At 37.4% G+C, this 19,734-nt stretch overlaps 1 protein-coding gene and 1 long non-coding RNA gene across 11 annotated transcripts in view; one reads left to right on the top strand and one right to left on the bottom strand.

Annotated features, from left to right (window-relative positions):
• KHDRBS2 (KH RNA binding domain containing, signal transduction associated 2) overlaps window positions 1-19,734 on the top strand; it is a 462,416-nt gene that overhangs the window by 433,956 nt on the left and 8,726 nt on the right. For 3 of the 5 annotated variants that reach the window (XR_015740010.1, XR_015740013.1, XR_015740016.1), the window contains one exon: window positions 16,983-17,129. The exons of 1 other annotated variant lie outside the window; for it this stretch is intronic. The gene's annotated coding sequence lies outside the window, so the exon portion shown is untranslated. Of the gene's footprint in view, window positions 1-16,787; window positions 16,866-16,982; window positions 17,130-19,734 lie in introns of all 5 variants that reach the window. One more of the 5 variants, XR_015740011.1, reaches the window with a different exon arrangement.
• The window catches only part of LOC148127794 (uncharacterized), a 120,376-nt gene that overhangs the window by 3,560 nt on the left and 97,082 nt on the right, over window positions 1-19,734 (bottom strand). For 2 of the 6 annotated variants that reach the window (XR_015740017.1, XR_015740026.1), the window contains one exon: window positions 5,001-5,071. The exons of 1 other annotated variant lie outside the window; for it this stretch is intronic. This is a non-coding gene — a long non-coding RNA (uncharacterized LOC148127794). Of the gene's footprint in view, window positions 1-1,997; window positions 2,353-2,680; window positions 2,847-5,000; window positions 5,076-17,750; window positions 18,038-19,734 lie in introns of those variants that run through there. 3 more of the 6 variants (XR_015740020.1, XR_015740018.1, XR_015740021.1) reach the window with 3 other exon arrangements.

Genomic DNA, 19,734 nt, shown 5'->3' on the forward strand with positions numbered 1-19,734 from the left:
AGCAAGCTACTTCTGAAAAAAGCCTTGCTAAGAAAGCTGCCAGGAGTCAACACTGACTTAAAGGCAGATTGTACTGCAATATTGGCAGTTTCACTTTTAATCCCTTTCCTAATGTGGCATTTTGTCTTTTCCCAGAATCTCAATTAATTAATTTTTCCTCCTCATGCTGGCAGGCAATTCAGGGTGTTCTAGTCCCGACCTATCTGGATGGTCTCAGACTGGGGAAGGCAGACTTTAATCAGTAAATTGAAACTTGAATTAGAAGGTAGAATAATTAATCAGCTTCCAGATGGTTCACAATCTTAATTGTGCAGAAATTTTACTGGGTTAGATAAATTAAGTGTATTTTCCAGTTTTATTCAGAAGCATGGTTTTACAAAGTTTGTTAAATTAGGGACAATCCTTTAGTTACCATGTAACGTATTATGAAAGAAGTAAAAATATCTTTAAAAATTATCATTAGATATGATCACAAAAAGTCATATTAGACTGAAAAATTAACTGCATCAATCAGATTCTGCGTTAAATACAGTCTAAGAAAGACACAGATACAAAATAATTGGAGGAAACTGTAGGACCTGACACTACTTGCAAATAAAAGCCACATGCTAAATAAATAAATTGCAAATAATAAAAACATTCTTTTACTGAGATTTCCTCCCCCCACCCCCAAGACTATGTTATTGCACATAAATTATTGGTGTCAGTTTTGTCTTATCTAATTTGATAAATCCATTGATGTACCAGAAGATTGACATAAAATGCTATTTTTTTCCAAACTATCATATATATTATTAACAGAAAGATCAATTTTGCCCAGTGACTTTAAAGTCTATTGTACTGTATTACCTACTCAAATCTTAAGGCATTGGAAAACTGCTTTCTCGGTGAATATTCCCAAATCATCTTTCACCTCAAACAATTCATCTTGTCATTCTAGGAAAACACCGTGCCTAAAGTTCAGAAAGCATGAACACTCTTAAATCAGTAAATCCCTAGTCAGGTTAATAGAATAAACTGAGCCATGTCTACAGCATGCCTTTCTGCATTGAGATGCTGAATACCAAGAATACAGAGTAATTGTTCTTATTAGAACATAACTAATTATGTAAATGTGTATGCAGGCTATTATTTCTTTTTCACAAGTTTTGAATACAAGAGTTTCCCTGCTTTGATTATAGTTATATATTAGTGATGATTTGTAGGCTTGTTTCCTATAGTAAGCATATAGATATTTTCCTATCATTGAAATATAATTCAGGAGGACAGAAGCTGTACTTGGAAGATAAGTTAGACAAGATATTTTGGGTTCAGATTTCCATAAAAGGGTACAGATTAAATAGAATGTAATCACTACTTTTCAGAAGTTCATATTTTTTTCTTAACCTTTTTCAGAAACTAGAAGTTCTAACATTACTATGAGTTGTACCTATAAAAACAACTCAGAAATTGTAGTCAATCTAATTAGAACGACAAGATTATTAAATGAAAGTAACTAAATCTGGGATTTAAACACTTTCTCCTGTATAAATCTATCATGAGCTTAAGCACTTCTTCGTTAAATGAGGTAAAACAAAGTGAGCATTAGTGGCAGTGGCACTTCAATTACAGGAGAGTCTTCCAGGAGGAAAAGAGAATTAACTTTTTCTTTATTCAAGCCTTCTAAGTATTTTAGATCATGTAGCCTAGGTGCCTGTATAGTACAGCTTTTTATTTTCTGTGGGTTTAGACAGTGTTTATTGTTGTATTTATTATCTAGATGTTCAGTGAATTTGTCATAATATAACTTTTTAAATAACGTGTACAAATGATGGGCCATCTACTAAAATAAAGCCCAGGTCATGGCACACACTTCAAAGTAAATCAGGAATCCTGTAATTATGATGTCTGCCTGGCAAGAACAAAGAATCCTTATCCACAGAAGATATGCAGATGTAACTCTTGTAACAATCTTGGCTAATTGGAAAGCTGATAAAAGTAATACGAGTTAGCCAACTTGCATACCTTAGCTAAAAGTTAGAAATAGAGAATGCACTGCAGCAAATCAAATGAACATTAGATAACTCCTAGGGATTTCATTAGCCAAGACCTAGGAATAGGGACAGTTAGAGACCAATAGAATAAATTGTAGAATTATTACTAAAATGTTTATTAGATGATATTTCTTGATATTGTGCTTTGTCCCACCTTCTCTTGTTGTGAAAAATGTATAAAATTTACTTAATCCTTTGTTCTGGGCTCTTGGCATTTTGACCAGGAGCCCTTTTCCTTGGAGTACTCCAATAAAAAGCAATCGGAAAACCTGCACCTCATGTCTGGCGTTCATCATTGGCTTCAGCGCCAGGCTCAGATCTGAATTGGGGACAACACAATCATGTTCAGATAAATCATGTGAATAGTCCTTTATCTATATTCAGAATTTTAGGAACATTCACTGGCAAAAGAAGGTCCTTGTTGCCCTTTGGGTTTGGGTTTGCTTCAGGGTTTTTTTGGTTTTTTTTGGTACAGCTTCCCCATTTCTTGTTCCATCTCTATTTCCTCTACTTCTGTTTTATGTTCTTAAAGTAATAGCAATAGCACTTAAACTTATATACCGCTTCACAATGCTTTACAGCTCTCTCTATGCGGTTTACGGAGTCAGCACATTGCCCCCAACAATCTGGCTCTTCATTTTATCCACCTTGGAAGGATGGAAGGCTGAGTCAACATTGAGCCTGTCAGGTTCAAATTCCAGGTTGTGGGCAGAGGTTCTAACCACTGCTCCAGCACAGCTCCTTTTTAAAGGAAGAAGGAAAGGGATGTAAAGCTCTTTGTTTTATCTCATCCTATTTGTGGAGGTGGTTGACCTGTATGTAAGAGAATAATTGATGCCAACAAATAGAAGATCAATTATCTTATAAATGTGATGTCATACTTTAAGACCATTTCAATGCCAGCTGGGGAATTCTGGGAGTTGAAACTCACAAGTCTTAAAATTGCCACCCCTGGTGTAGACATTAATTCAATAGCATTCCACCCTGCTGATGTTCCATAGGCATTGAACACAGGGCTATTTCCTTCAATAGTGGGTAGGTGGTCTGTACGATTTAGTTTGTCATAATTTTGTTTTATTATATCTTATCTTTCCAAGAACATCTTTCTGTTCTGACTTTTTATTATGTAAAACACTCTGAGTCATTTGGGTTTTTGCTTTGGTATAATTTTTAATTTCCGTTTATTTTTCAAGAGGAAGAAGTTCAATCACCTTCTAATAGCTAGGGTTCTAATGCAGATGCCCCCTTAAAATTCAGCTTGAGAGAAACATCAGTACTACAAGGAATATCAGCAAAACAATAAACCCCAACAGGGAGAAATGAACCCTATGAATTTTGGGTAATACTGAAGTCCACAGCTTTATAAATTGAACTTAGAGATTCCTTTCTTTTTTCCTCTTTTTACAAAATGTCATGCACGAGAGTGTTTTGGAGTGAGCAGCCAAGCCCATTATGTTTATTTTCTAGTTTGGGAGGAATATATGGTACAGTCAGTGTTTACCTGCTTAGAATTCTGCCATCTTTTTGTAGTGACGAGGCCTAACTTGAAATGATGACCCAGAATTATTTGCCCACAGACACATAAATCCATCTCCCAAATGAGGAAGAGTCTCTTGGATTATGAAACGGCTGACCGGCAAATAACAGTAAAATTTGAATCATGCATCCTTTTCTAGTCAGATTGATTTCTGAAGAAGTGCATGATCGCGGATAGTCCTTGACTTACCACTACAACTCAGTCCAAAATTTCCATGGTTAAGCAAGGCAGTTGTTAAGTGACTTGTGCCCCATTTTATGACATTTTTGCTGCAGTTGTTAAGGAAACCACTGCAGTTGTTAAGGGAATTGTGCATTTGGTAAGTAAATCTAGTTTCCCCCATTGAATTTGCTTGTCGGAAGCTGGCTGGGAAGATCACAAAAGGTGATGGATGACAAGACCCTGGGACTGGGGTCTCCAACCTTGGCAACTTTAAACCTGGAGGACTTCAATTCCCAGAATTCCCCAGCCAGGAATTCTGGGAGTTGAAGTCCTCCAGGCTTAGATTTGCCAAGGTTGGAGACCTCTGCCCTGGGAGACAGCAAGCACCATAAATATGAGTCAGTTGCCAAGCATCTGAATTTTGATCACGCAATCCTGGGGATTCTGCAATGGTCATAAGTGTGAAAATGGTCATAAGTTCTTTTTTTCAATGTCACTGTAACTTTGAACAGTCACTAAATGAATGATTGTAAATCAAGGACTATCTGTATATAAATGGATTCTTTTTAAAGATGTTTTAAGCCACCTTTCCTTGGTATTATAGCCTTATTTCTTTTCCTTTTGCTAATTTATAAAGGAAATTATTCTTCTACCCTCTTACACTGTGCTATATAAACATAGGTATTCTTATTCAAATTATGCAGTTATATCCATTAATAAAATAGGTTGTGAATGCTAATAGGGTTGCTGTTTTTTAATGGCTTTTAAAATTCTGCTTGGAAACTTCTATTTTAGAAAAGCAGGAACAGCCAAACTGGAATGTTTGGAGTAATTTTTTAAATATAAGAGTGATATATATGGTGAATTCTCTCTTAAAATAATATAGTTCATCACAACATTACGGAGTTGACCCATATAGTTGACTTTAGAAATACAGATAAGAAGATAAAAGCAAACTGGGATTGCCCTCTTTTGCTATGTTTTAGAACTTTCTTCAGAAGGAGCAAGCATTGTTATTATTATTAGCTACCCACAGTTTCTCTGAGGTAAGATGGGCAGCCGTTAAAATTTCTAAATAAATAAGAAGGCAAACAGGTGTTTTCACTCCATTGGTGCTTCTAGCACTCTTTTACCCTCTTCCTGAATGGCACCTGAATCCTGCCTTGCTTATCCAGAAGCACTTTTGAGAGCAAAGCAGATAAATGGATGCAAGAAGACTGTCCCATGTTCATTCAGATGGGTCTTATTTAACAGTAAAAGTACTATACCAAAAGGATCCTGCTCCATCTTACTTCCCTCTGGTTAGTGGCTCCAGCCAGTTTCATCCATAGAATCACTTCTGCCTCCAGAAGTGAGCTGGAAAGAAAAACACAAGACTCACTTTGTGGCAAGGTGGACAGCAAATGAATTCAATAAATAAATGGATAAATGGACGGACAGATGGACAGACGGAGAGATGTGACTGTAGTACTGCCCAGAGATAACAGTTCGGCAACTGTTCACTGCACTCTGCTTTTACTGGAGAACATAGAACATAGTATAATAGGGTTAGATGGGACCTTGGAGGTCTTCTACCCCAACCCGCTTCCCGTGGCAATAGATCTTCTCTATTCCATACAAATCTCCTCTTAACTCCTCCGGGGTTGGAGCATCCACAATTTCTGGAGGCAAGTCATTCCACTGACTAATTCTTCTCACTGACAAGAAATTTCTCCTTAATTCTGGATTGGATCTCTCTCTTTGATAAGTTTCTATCTGTTACTTCTTGTCCTGACCACTGACACTTTGGAGAATAAGTTGACTCCTTCTTCTCTGTGACAGCCCCTGAAAACAATTGTTAAAGACAAACATGTGACCATGCACACATTGCTTATTCTATGAATAAGTTTTAATCCGTTAACAAGAATAAGGTTTTTAACATTCTCTTCATTTTGTGCTCTTGATCATCCATTCCAGAGATATGCCTGGAGCCTCTAAAAAGGGAAGGAAATTGAAAACTGATTTTGAATGTTTCAATTTATAGCACCTTGATTTTTGCTCCTCATGGATCATCAGGCAGAAATAGTCTGCATGATACAACACTGAGCAATCAAAACATTCAGAAAAAATCCTTGTGATTCAGGGTAGCAGGTTTAAGATTAAAATAACTTGACAATTTCTTTAAAAACACAAAATTTACATAAAGCTATCATTATTTTGCTGCTTGACTTAATTAACAGGACTAGTAAATATATTAGGTGTAAATTCCTTTTTAAATCATTTTATAAGAGCTCTAAAAGTTCATTGCCCGTATATTGTATGATGTTAGGGTAAATTCCGGCAATTCTAGTTGTGTAGTGTTATGTGAGCTTCAAAATAAAGTTGTCTGCTTTTCCTAATACCAATTATGCCTGATTTTAAACCAAAAATTACTACCTACCATTCCAGTCATCACACAACCCAGCCAAGTAACAATGATTTTTAACAACTAAATTAAGAACTTACTGAAAAAAAAAAATAGTTATCCCAGATTTCTATTCTTCTCTGCAGGAACATCCTTAAATATTAAGCATTTAGAAAACTAAATAGGGTGGAGCTTATCTACTAAGTACAAGTTCAGGAACTGCAATATCAGACTGAATTGAAGTGGCAGGTTCCAAATACAAACACTGTAGGAAAAGCACAATCACACACACAAACTTAGGAAAAGTAAATAGAGGCCACATTCATTACAAACTTTCCTTTTCGCTTTTATATTATAGAACATGGTGTCAAAATCGATCGTGTCACGTCACGCGTTGTGACATATTGTGATGTTTTTGACCTTTGCGGAACTGGGGTGGGTGTGGCCTGTGCGTGTTGACATCCTGCCTGCTTTAAATCCTGTTATTTGATAAAAGCTGAAGTCAATGACTCCAGGAGGTCACACATTCTAGGGTCACCTATTTTACTAAGACCCAAATTACCACAGAATGATTACAAACTAAAGGTGACAAACCACTTACCCTACTTCAGGGTATGCAGGATGAAAACCTAGCCTCCTCTGAAATGCCTTAAAGCAGTGGTTTCTTTTTCTCGGACTTTGTAGTCTCCCCCTATTGCAATTGTAGGGAAAGTTGTGTTTGCTTTTGACCTGAGAAACTGCATAAAAGCTCCTATTGAACCAGAGGTGGTATTCAGCAAGTTCTGACCAGTTCTGGAGAACTGGTAGTGAAAATTTTGAGTAGTTCAGAGAACCAGCAAATAGCTCCTCTGACTGGAGATTTCACAGTATCCTTCCCCTTCCATGCCTACCAAGCCATGCCCTCAGAACCAGTAGTAAAAAAATTTGAATCCCATCATTGTATTGAACCCATGTAGCGATTCTTTCCGTGTTCTGGAGTTTAAGTGCAGAGTTTGCCTAGCAGAGGACTGGTTTTGTTTCCCCTTAAGGCACTATGTACCCTCTACTGTGACATGGCTTCAGGAGACTAAAAGACCAGCTTCTAATACCATAAATACTGAAGCTAATCAGCATCTCTAAGCCAATGAAATCTCGCCCCCGCAAGTTATAAAAGTTTAAATAGTTTTGTAGCCCATAGCAATGCATTAGCTTATCCACAAGGATGATTTGGGACTTAAACTCAGCAAAGACTTTTATTCAAATTTTATTCCAAACACTATTTCATTACTATATTTCCAAACTTTTCCTAATAGCAATAGCATTTAGACTTATATAGTTCTTCACAGTGCTTTTACAGCCCTCTCTAAGTGGTTTACAAAGTCAGCATATTTCCCCCAACAATCTGGGTCCTCATTTTACCGACCTTGGAAGGATGGAAGGCTGAGTTAACTTTGAGCCGGTGGGACTTGAACTGCTGAACTGCTGGCAATCAGTAGTCAGCAGAAGAAGCCTGCAGTACTGTACTCTAACCACTGCGCCACCACGGCTCTTCTAGATTAGCTTCATCCATAGAACGCTGCTTTGGCAATACTTTTTAAGAGAGAAAAACAAGTTAAATTTTTTTTTTTTTTAAAAAAGGGAAAAATAACATTCTGGGAAGTAAACCTGAGCACGCTTATTAGAAATGTTGGTGTTTCTCTTTGTGATTGTATATCTATATTCTGCCACATTTTCTTTTGCTTGCTGAATCCCATTTTGTTGTTTTGTCCCATTGTTATTATCACTGTCATTTTAATAAAAAGGCAGCAATTTGGGGGGGGGGCATTTTAAATTACTGTAAACAATAGTTATGATATTAAATCTGGATTATATTTTGTTTAATAAATGAGAATCGCTTTTCTCATCCAGGAGAACAAACAGAACTAATCCCTTCACTCTCCTATCATCAAAATTGATCTTAATCAAGGCACTGTCTTATTTATTTATTTTTAATATATTTACATATTTAATTTTAGAAAAAGATCAGGCAGAAAGCAAGTTTCAAGCAGATCTAATCTATTCATTTTTCTGGCAACATTTTCTTTTTTGCTCCATTCTATAGAATAATTTTAAAAATTGCTTATCCAAGAAGTATGCATTGTCCGTGGGCTGTGGCAATTCATAGATCTACCTGTCACTCAAATGCTCACTCGATTTACAAGCAAGGTACTCATCTGACAAAATGCAGATGAAAGGGATAACTATTTGGGCACTTCCATAGGAAGGTCTCATCCCTTCATTACCTTTTATGCAAAAATGTACACATACAAAATCATAGGATTTTATTTTTTGCAGCTGCCATGTACCTTACACATACTCTTTTTACTGCACCAGTAAGAGTGACAAAAACAATGAAATGGGTGAAAATTTTGCAGATCCTTCTACTTAGATTACAGATGGTCATCCTACAGTAACTTCCCAGCAAAACAAAGCAAACAAGGCACCCAGCAAACAAAGATTCAAAGGCCCTGTGCACAAATTGGAGCAATTATGGTCATAATTATGCACAATCCATTACGTGGGTTAATGGAATTGTAGTAGAGTGGTTTCAAATGTTATTACGTATCTTACCATTAATTATTGAATATGTCGGGGAGCTGCTATTGAACACTTTAGCATGCCAATCTCTATCCTGCTTTTCATATTCAAAAATTACCTTACCAAAGGAAAATAAAAACTCATCTACACTTCAGTCATGCAGAACCTTGACTCGGTAAGCCACCAGGTGTATGCAAAGAGAATATACACAATGCAAGTTGTACAATGGCAAGGGGGAGGTGGAAGTCCGAAGCTTTCCACCAAATAGTTGTATGGTTTAGAATCAAATTACTTTACAGTATTTTTTTCTCTCTATCCTATTATCCTCGCATCCCTAGAATCAGATACCTTATAGAGCATGGGTGTCAAACTCGCTGCATTACGTTGCCATCACGTGATGCTTCATACGTTTTTCCCATTCGCAGACCTGGGGCAGGCATGTCCTACGCATAATGCATCCAGCCCATGGGCCACTAGTTTGACATCCCTGTGAAGAGGATGAACTAAGTATACAGTTTATCTCATACTCTGAGGTTAGGGAACTTATTAGAATTGATATTTCTTATGCTGCAAGTATTCCATAAAGATATTCATAACACAATCAACTCAAGGGGGCACTGGAATTTTAGATCGATAAAAATGCAAGATTTCTGCCCATGGCAGTTCAGTAGCTAAGCAAGGCCAGGTCTGGTTCATACCTGGATGGGAGACTTCCAGGGTACATACTATTACTATAGTGTACATTGAAAAGTTGAAATGTATCCTAGAAGGAGGCAATGGCAATACTACTTACTTATTGCAAAATATATGGACATGTCCATAAAATCATCAAAGGAAAGTTCAACTTGAATATTCTGTTTTAAAGCATAACAGTGTTTAAAAGGGGTCTATTCTAAGTCTCCCCTTTATAATTTTGATCAAACTTTTTTTTCTGAGTATACAATATTAAGTATTAATATATTACATCCAGATGTGATCTTAACTTTTGATTTCAAAGTTTCCTGGTTTGCAACCATCTCACCATTGACATAGGCACAATTAAAAGTGTTGATACTATTGGTTAGGAAGTTCACTACTGCTGTAAGTTCATTGAGTTTTTTTTAAAAAAAATAATAAAACAAAAATATAGAAAAGATTGCTTGGGCACTTCACAGTTTCTACAATCTTCATTTGCTTCCACTGTGGACTTTTATGGACAAAGAAGAAAGCCAGTGGGCCCTCAGCTGTTTAACTGCTCCACTATGGACTTGATGCTGTCAACTACTTGAATTTCCCAGGCATTAATTTCTAGAACTCAGCCAGGCCCAGTTCAAACTAAGCCTGATTCCTTAATTATTTTATCAATATAATTATTTGCATTTTTTCCATACAAGAAATAATGAGATAGTTTGTCTAGTTTGTCTTTTTGAAATTTACTTTTTGTAAATTTATTTCTTTATCAGTAGCTGGGCATCTTCCCCGAAAGAACCGTCGGGACACAACAATAAATAAAACAGCCAATAAAAACAGACCCCCCCCAAAAAAAAATCTAAAAACCATAATAATTTATTTATTTATTAAATTTTTATGCTGTTTATCTCCCCTATAAGGTAGCTTATATAAATAGTAAGAATAATAAATAAATATGGATAAGTTATATGAATAGTACAGTAGCAGAAAGGGATAGACATGGTGAAGCTTACTAAAATGAAGTAGGCTTGGAGGTAAAGGCATATGTATATTGGCAACTGCCTCAAATGAAGTCAGATCGGAATCAAAAAATAAATCCAACAGCTTCATTAAACCATTACAAGGATAGCCACTGTGATACATAACATCTATTTTCCCCCCACCAAAATAGTATCCCAGTGACAATGAGTCCTCTTTTCTGTAATTGTAATTATGTAAAGCACCTTTCCAAATATTTAATTCCAGATCAAAGCACCAAGCTTTATCAGTCGGTCTAAAGTATATAAGTTATAAATCCTATGTAAGCATGACTGCATCGAGTATTTTAATGTTGTAACTGGCTTTGAATGTGCTACTTGCACCTGATCCCTCATTATAGGTAATTCTCGAGTAACAATAGTTCACTTAGTGACCATTTGAAGTTACAACATAACTCCCCCAGCACTTGCAAGAATCCTGAAGTTACAAATGTTGCAGCACCATGGCAGTCATTCACTCTTAAGAACAATCACAGAGGCACTGCAACAGTGGTAGGTTTCAATGTGGTTTACCACCGGTTCAGTGGGCGTGGCTTGGAGGGCACTCTTTGCAGGTGCACAGATTTTGCGTGCGTGTGTGCCAAACACTCATTTTGCGCACGCTCAGAGGCTTTCCTACTCACCTCCTGCAATCCTGAACTCTCCCTGTAGATTCAGCAGCTGACATGCGGCAATCTGCAGTGCTACACAAAGCAGCTGCACTTCCAAAGCAGGGAATAAAGGTCAGTATAGGAACCCAGGCAGGTGGGTAGGCCCAACAGCAGCTCGTCAGAGAGAACTGGTTCTGTCTCAGCTGATCTTTGGCGCTACCAGTATGCCAGAACAGGGCCGAACCGGTAAAATAGCACCAGTGCACTGCAACGTCCACCCTGCCTATTTCCACACAACCCTCCCGCAAGGTGGCCACAAAGACTGGGACTGGGGAGACTCACTTTGTGAAGAGCCTTCAGTTTCTTGGCCTCTTTTGGTCTTTAAGATCTTTAGTGAATGGAGGCTTCAGGGCCTCTGTCTACAGTGACAAAGGCCTTTCCTCACAGCCTTTGCTGCTGAGAATGGAGGCCAGGAGGTGGACGTGCATCTCTCAGGGCCTCCATTTACAGCATCAAAGGACTTTCCTCAAGGCCTTTGCCATCAAGGATTGAGCCTGGGAGGGATGCATGTCCCTCCAGGCCTCCTTTTACAATGGCAAAGGGCTTTCCTCAAGGTCTTTGCTGCTGAGAATGGAGGCGGTTTATGGTGGTAAAGGCCTTGAGGAAAGCCCTTTGCCATTGTGAAGGGGGGCCTTGCTTGCTCAAGATGAAACTGCAGCAGAGAGGCTGAAGAGGAGACAGCTCCATTGATCATCAAGATCTAAGTAAGATAAGTGACCCGGTCAGGTAGGATGGTGGGGGGAAGCATGAGATATCTGAGTGAGTTTGGGGAGGCCTTGGGTGATCAGAAGCACTAGGCTTTCCCCACCCTGAGATATCTTAATGCATTTAATGACCCATGCATTCAGTTAGCAAATGTGTGAGCAAAGCAAGGAGTGATCATGTTCAAGTTACTTCATTCAATCCTACAAATCCTCGGGTTCCAAATATAATTGGAAGGCTGTGTTACATTCGCAACTCAAAGATTATCTGTACATATAAATCCCTTTTACATAATCAGGCACCGGTGTGCTGTAGGCAGAATCTCATCTGCCATCATCAGGCTTCTGTATAGTGTATATTTGCCACAAAACAGACAGAAGATATTAGAAACACCAATCAAGCAGAACTCAGCAAACTCCAAGACCAATAAACACAGACCAAGACTCCCAACCAATCAGGATGAAGAAAAAACCATTCTGGCACAGCATGAGGCTAGCCCCAAATTTAAAACAGAAAGAGCTGTGAAAGTCTGACTCACAGACGAACACAATACAGAAGCCTGATGATGGCAGATGAGTAACTTATCCTACATAGCTTTTAAATTGTCATTTATGAAAATAATAATATCAAAACAAATAAGAAAAATCTCTAAAATCCAAGAAGCCAAAGAAATATAAAATAAATGTTCATGTCATGATCAAGGTAACCAAAAAATTAGGCCAAGTTCAAAGGTGTTTCAGCAAAAATTCAGATAAAAATATGAAAAATTTCCATAAATGTGGCCAACAGATTGTTTCCAGAGATAATACAGCTAATGGCCCATCTGCTATCTTTTCATCAGCCTCAGGTTCATCTGCTTAAGATGACCATGTCCTTCTAACTAACCATGTGTCTAAGAATATGCTTTGACATGCTTACAGCAGAAAGTCTTAGTTATGCTAAGTATACTCAGAATAAGCAGTTTAGAGACAGTAAGAGTAGCAAAATCAAAAGTGGCACTATTAAAACTTTCACATGCAAGAATGTTAAGAAAAGTCTATTATGTTTAGAACAGTTTCCCAAACTGATACCCTGAAATAGTTTGATTCAACAACTAATTTAGTTCCCATCCACTTTAGTAAGCAATAGGATAGGATATTGTGCTGCCAAAATTCATAAATTCAGCTGGCTGCAATGTCTCTAAAATTATAACATTATAACTCTCAATGTGAAAGCATCCAACAAATTAAAGATCCTATCTTGTGTTTCATGTATAGGACATTTAATTTAAGCATTTATTTAGAAAAAAATAATACCTATGTTATTTCACTTGTATCTTCCAAAATAAAGTATTATAATTATGTCACATAATTATATTAATGTAATTATTTTTCATTTCATTCAAATATGAACGATCAGTCTGAATCCCAATGTTCTCTTTGGCTGTCATAGGAAAAAATGATGGCAACCTAGAATGGGATGATTTTGTTTCAGGTGTAATGAAATAGAAAAGAATGGCAAATATAAAATTTCAAACAAAGAGATTCAGTTAAAAATATGTATCAATGACATGTTAAAAAACAATACTCAAATAAAATTTGAAAGCAAAACTGCTTCTTCTATGTGCATCAATCCTACCACATTTTAAAGAATGTTAAGTGGCTCTAGAATGGACCTGCTTCTCTATGGTTTTATGAGAAATTGTTAAAAGATAACATATAGTTTTGCGGATGTACACAGATTGTATCTATGTTCATCTTTACATTTTGCATCTCTACTAAAACTTCAGGATATTTCAGTTTGGTCAGGAGTCATTGTGATTTATTCCTCTCTCAAATCTGCCCAGATCTGTCAACAAGATGACCTGCTCAGAAAAAAAAATGTCCCATATATGCAACAATTAGTTTGTCATAATGCTTTTATTAGTATCAGTGTGAGCTATTTTTTAAAAAATAAAAAATCTGACTCAATGTGTGAATCTGTAACTCTAAAGTTACTTGTAGTTGTGGCATAATTTCAAAAGGCCCTCTGAAGGAAATTGGTTCAGACTATTGATAAAAGCTGTTTCTGCTTCGCCCACACTCTGCTTGCTTAGGGAGAAGCAAAAAGATGTTAAGAAAGAAAATGAGAGCAAAAGTCAATCTGTTTTTCTCTGTGTGTTTATGTGTGAGAAAGAGAGACAGAGATGGAGACTGTCATACCCATCCATTCCTTGTTCATCCAACCACTATTGGATCACCACCAATTCACATTGAAGGATACACAAATTGTATTTTTTTAAAAAAATATTTTATTATTGAGGGGCTGCCACAGAGAAGAGGGTGTCAATCTATATTCCAAAGCATCAGAAGGCAAGACAAGGAACAATGGATGGAAACTAACCTAGAAATTTATACTAACGTTGAAAACAATCAACCAGTGGAACGGGTTGCCTTCAAAAGTTGTGGAGGTTTTTAAGAAGAGACTGGATAGCCATTTGTCTCAAATGGTATAGACCAAGGGTCTTTGAACTTGGCAAGTTTAAGACTTGTGGACTGCCAAAATTCCTGAGCTATCATGACTGGAAGAGGAATTCTGGGAGCTGAAGTCCACAAGTCTTAAAGCTGTCAAGTTTGAAGACCCCTGGTATAGACTCTCCTGTTTGAACCGCGAGTTGGACTAGATGACCTCCAAGTTCCTTTCCAATTCTGTTAATATGATCATGTACATATTATTAAAGAGAAGTACTTCTATGTTGTCTGATTTAAGAACTTCAGTTAGCAGAATAATTTGTGCTATATTTCATAAATTGATTGGGCTTAGAATGAAACTTTAATAGTAATTTTGCACATTCAGTATGTCCAAGTAATAGCTATTTCCTAGGATTTGATTGTAGAATCTTTCTCTTATACCTAGCCATAGATATACATAGATGAAAAGGGTTTATCTTTTGTTTAAAATGTGGAATGTTTTAAGGGGAAATTCAATGAGGAAATTAGTGGGCTTACTTCACAGGCTGTTCATAGATGTTTCTTGTAGTTACATCAGAAAAGGAGAGGCATGGCTGGAGATGATGAAAGACAGGGCTAAGCCAAAAGTTAAATTAATATTTTCTTTAAACTACTTTCCTCCCATTAGTGGTAGAAACATGCACATGAACACCCACATATTCTAGCAAGCTTTCTCTCTATTGTTTTACTTTCTTTTTAACTGTTGGAAACCACTCTAATTAATGCCTATTAAATTGCAAGAGCAAAGCATTATTGTTTAAATAAAGAAGAATAAATATAAAAAGATCCAGACAGTGAATGCTTTAATCCAAATTTTGTATACCAGAATTAGAGTAAGAATAGCAGTAGCAATAATAGACCCACTCCCATAGTGTTTTACAGCCCCCTTTAAGTGGTTTACACAGTCAGCATATTGCCCCCAATAATTTGGCTCCTCGTTATACCGACCTGGGAAGAATGGAAGGCTGAGTTAACCTTGAGCCGGTCAGAATTGAACTCCGTGCTGTGGGCAAAAATCAGTCTGCAATACTGCATTCTAACCACTGTGCCACCACAGCTCCTACAGAAGCAGACATTCACCAGAACTAACCTCTGCTCAGTTTAAGAATTTAGAAATCAAATTTGAAATGAAATCACAGGTGTGTGTTTTTTTTCCTAGGTATAACTCCAGACTATATTAACAAGAAACACATTTGGGGAGGGGATATATGGTCATGGTTATGAAAATAACCATTACCCAACTTTGAAAGATAGATAGAACAATGACAATATTTGATTGGTAACTTAAGGATTTAAGAACATGCAACACTGGCAAAACTAACAGCATCTATCCACAACAGAAATTTAAACCAAATTCAAACAAGAATGGTTCCTTATACATAATATACTGTATTACATAGCAAGGAAAAAGCAAATACTTACATTATGGTTTTTAAGGGGTCTAAATGTTTATAAACACTGCACATCAGAATGTAAAGAAGGGGAAAGTTAGAAATTAAATACCTACCTCTTTTTTCCAAGCAATTCCTTCTTTTTCCTTTTTCCTCTTTCATTTATAAATCACAATAAATAAACTGTCCAGCATTTAATATTAAGTTCAAACAAAAACTTTTCTCACAATTAAAAAAAACAATTCAATGCCTATCTACTTTTTCCAACCAAATCCTTCTTTTTCCTTTTTTTCTTTCATTTATAAATCACAATAAATAAACAGTACAAAATGTATTTTGCAACTGGCATTAGCAATGCCATATTTAATCAACTATAGGTTCATTAAATTTTAGAAATCATACCAAACACTGATACAACTTTAAAAGTTTGAGTAATCTAAATCATTATAGTTTTAAAAAATGTCTAATTTCTATTGTATAAATGCCATTATACTCAGTTTTTCTATCATGTACCCTTTGCATTTTATGATGCAGTAAAACCAGGGGTGGGATTCAATTTTTTTAACAACTGGTTCTGTGGGTGTGGCTAGGTGGGCCATGTGACTGGGTGGGCATTTTTGCTCCCAGAAGGCTTCCCTGAGGCCCAAGAAGGCAAAAAAGGAGCACCGGGGGGAGGGCGCAGCACCCTCCCATGCATCCTTTTTTACCTCCTGGACCTCAGGGAAGCCTCCTGGGTGAAGCAGTAAGATAGCGAAAAGGATCGTGGCACAGCTGATCTCGGAACAGCTGATCATTGGAAGGAAAAATAAATACCTTAAGGAGTGACTTGCCAGGGAAGAATGCAGTCAGCAGTGGTGGCTGTGTGCACAATATCATGCATGTGCAATAAGGACTGACTGCGGGGGAGGGCAGAGAGGTGCGGGAGCAGCCAGGGGCACGATTTGACAGTTCTCTGAACTGCACAGAATCATAACAACCAGTTCTATAGAACCCGTCCGAACTGGTAGAATGTCACCCTTGAGTAAAACAATTAACTTGGGGAGAAAATAATAATAATTTTGAGCATCTTGGGCAAGGGATTCTCCAATTTTTCTAAGAAATCATTTCCATTGTCAGATTCAAACTTTTGTTGTTTTTTCAATCTGCCCTCTTATATGATAAAAGATGCATCAATGATTTCTGTGTTGCCGTCCTTCAAGGACTGTTATCTGAGGCTGACTTTGCCTAGCTCCCAACGCGGCACTGCTGCCTCTACACACATTCTATCACCCTGGAAGGTGAGGCATGAAAAATAGGTACTTGACACATGGGACAGAAGTGTCGTCTGAGAGAGTGATTGCACTTAAACAGAGAAAAGAAAATATTGAAAGAGATATTATATCCTTTCTTTACAGGAGGCCACCAATCTTCACTCCTAAGTCCAATATCAAAGAAGACAACATTTTGCATATAATCTCCAGTATATCCAGTCTTTGCTGGGTTGTTGATTCTTTAAGATTACCTTATACATTATTTGAAAGAAGATGACGAATATGATGTAGGTCAGTCTTTTCTGCATTTGCCTGACTGAGATTCTATGCATTGCTTTTCTATTTCTTCTTTAGGTGTGCCTATTTTACCAGGTAGACCAGGCAAGAAGTATGGCCAGATAAGCTAATTCTACTTTACTGTAAACCTACATTAACAGAATCTTGCAAGTCTGAAAGTATAGAACTCCTTCTATCACTTTTAAGCCAGATTAATTAGGGATAATTGATTCCTTCCCTTCCAAGAATATTGTTCCACCCATTACGCAGCTGTGGGTTATGCGCTCCCTTATGCCATCTTTCCATAGGCAGCATCTCTTCGACCAGTATCTCAGGGGTGTTTCCACTTATCTTTACAAGGTATGCAAAGCAAAAGGGGAAAAGGGGGTTTACCTAGTGCATATCTCTGGATACATTCAGGGGGCAGCAAAATCTGTAAAATGCTGAGTGTAACATAATGATGCAAGCTCCTCTCCTTTTACGTGTGTGTACGATGGTGACACGTTCATATGCAAAAGGAGAGGATTAGATCACAATTCCACATCTGCTATTTTACTCATTTTAATGCACCCCATACCCATGCACTTTTGAATAAGGAGGATACCACATGAAAAATAAACATATTTCATATTCCCCCAAAGATACTTGATTATGTAGTAATTTGACAATAGTAGTATAAGTTTTTTTAAAATTACTGAATCAAATAGCTTATTTATCTATAATCATTTTTAATAGAGATGGTTAAGAACAGCAAAATTGTTTTATTTTTTGCCTTTTCATCAGAGGTCTGTTGCACCTAAGATCAACTGGTCAGGTGATTCTTTCATTACAGTTCTGCCACTTTCTTGAAAATAATCTTCTTTAAAAAGGCTTTTAAAAACATGCCATCTCATTTGTCTGTGATGAAGAACAGGTCCTGTGACCTGCAAGATTACAGAGAAATAGTAATAGTATGTAGAAGGTAATCCTTGAATTATGGCCACAATTGAGCCCAGAATTCAGTGGTGGGATTCAATTTTTTTTACTACCAGTTCTGGGGGTGTGGCTTGGTGGGCGTGGCAGGGAAGGATACTGTGAAATCTTCAGTCAGAGGTGGTATTTGCCAGTTCTCCGAACTACTCAAAATTTCTGCTACCGGTTCTCCAGAACTGGTCAGAACCTGCTGAATACCACCTCTGCCAGAATTTATGTTGCTAGGGGACACAGTTGTTAAGTGAATTTTGCTCCATTTTACGAACTTTCTTGTCACAGTTGTTAAGTGAATCAATGCAGCTGTTAAATTAGTAGCACAGTTTTAAATGAATTTGGCTTCCCCCATTGACTTTGATTGTCAGAAGGTCACAAAAGGGGATCACGTGACCCCTAAGACACTGCAACCGTCATAAATATGAGTCAGTTGCCAAGCATCCAGATTTTGATCACATGACCATTGGGATGCTGCAACAGTTGTAAGTGTGAAAAATTGTCGTAAGTCACTTTTTTCAGTGATGTTGTCACTTTGAACAATCACTAAATGAACTATTATAAGACAAGGACTACCTGTATAATAATAGTATGATTATAGTAGTTTTAAATACCATATTTAAGTGTTGAAAGAGATTACAATATTCTATCAAGGAGAAGTAGGAAGATAAAAAAAATACATGTAATTTCTGATAAGAATTTAGTCATCTTTCAAGTCTTGTTCTTTCCATGTCTAATTTTGTCCAGTTACTTTGGGGGACATCAGAATATCAATGATTAATGGCCTTGGTGCTGGAACAGCACAGTCTTGTAATTTAATATAAGAAATCAAAGATCAGGGAGACTGAATTAAAATATTCTGGATGACTGTATTACTGTTCTACACAATTAGTAACACCGACTAGAAATCCTTCATATTCACAATCTGCAGTGGAACCTCATCATCCAAAGCTTATTATTGCTGGTACTTTTAACACACACACACACACACACACACACACACACACACACACACACAAAGATCTCAAACAAAGCAGGGAAACCTGTTCCCTGAACTCTCATTTTTAATTAATGTAACTGCTAAAACAGAAGAGGCGGCTGAATTATAGCTCATTCACTTGTTAAAGAGCAACTCGTTTCCAGGATTCTATCAGCTACAGGAAATTGCTTAGATGACAGCTTAGATATGAGAGCCAGTTTGGTGTAGTGGTTAAGGCACCAGGGTAGAACCCCAAAAAACAAAGTGTGCTAGTTCCATCATAGGCATGAAAACCGGTTGAGTGATTGTGGGCCAGTCACTCTGTCTCATCCCTAGGAAGGAGGCAATGGCAAACCTCTTCTGAAGAACCTTCCCAAGAAAAACTATAGGGTCTTCTCCAGGCAGTTTTCTGAGCTTAGACATGATTGAACAGAAGGAGGTGGAGAAGAGTTTAGGTCAGGGGTGAAATTCAACCACCTCACACCACCTCAGGAGAAGTGGAAGGGAAGATTTGAATCAGTTCGGAGAGGTGATAGGGACGATTTGAATTGGTTGGCCCCGCCTGTGCTCACACATCTTCTTCCTTTTAGCGACTGAGTCTCCACTAAGCCACACCCACAGAGCCAGTAGGGAAAAATTTTGAATTTCACCCCTGGTTTAGGTATATGAATCACTAAT

Source organism: Pseudonaja textilis, chromosome 1 (assembly GCF_049901715.1).
Source record: "Pseudonaja textilis isolate UNSWEBS1 chromosome 1, rPseTex1.2, whole genome shotgun sequence".
In the NCBI taxonomy this organism is placed as follows: domain Eukaryota; kingdom Metazoa; phylum Chordata; class Lepidosauria; order Squamata; family Elapidae; genus Pseudonaja; species Pseudonaja textilis.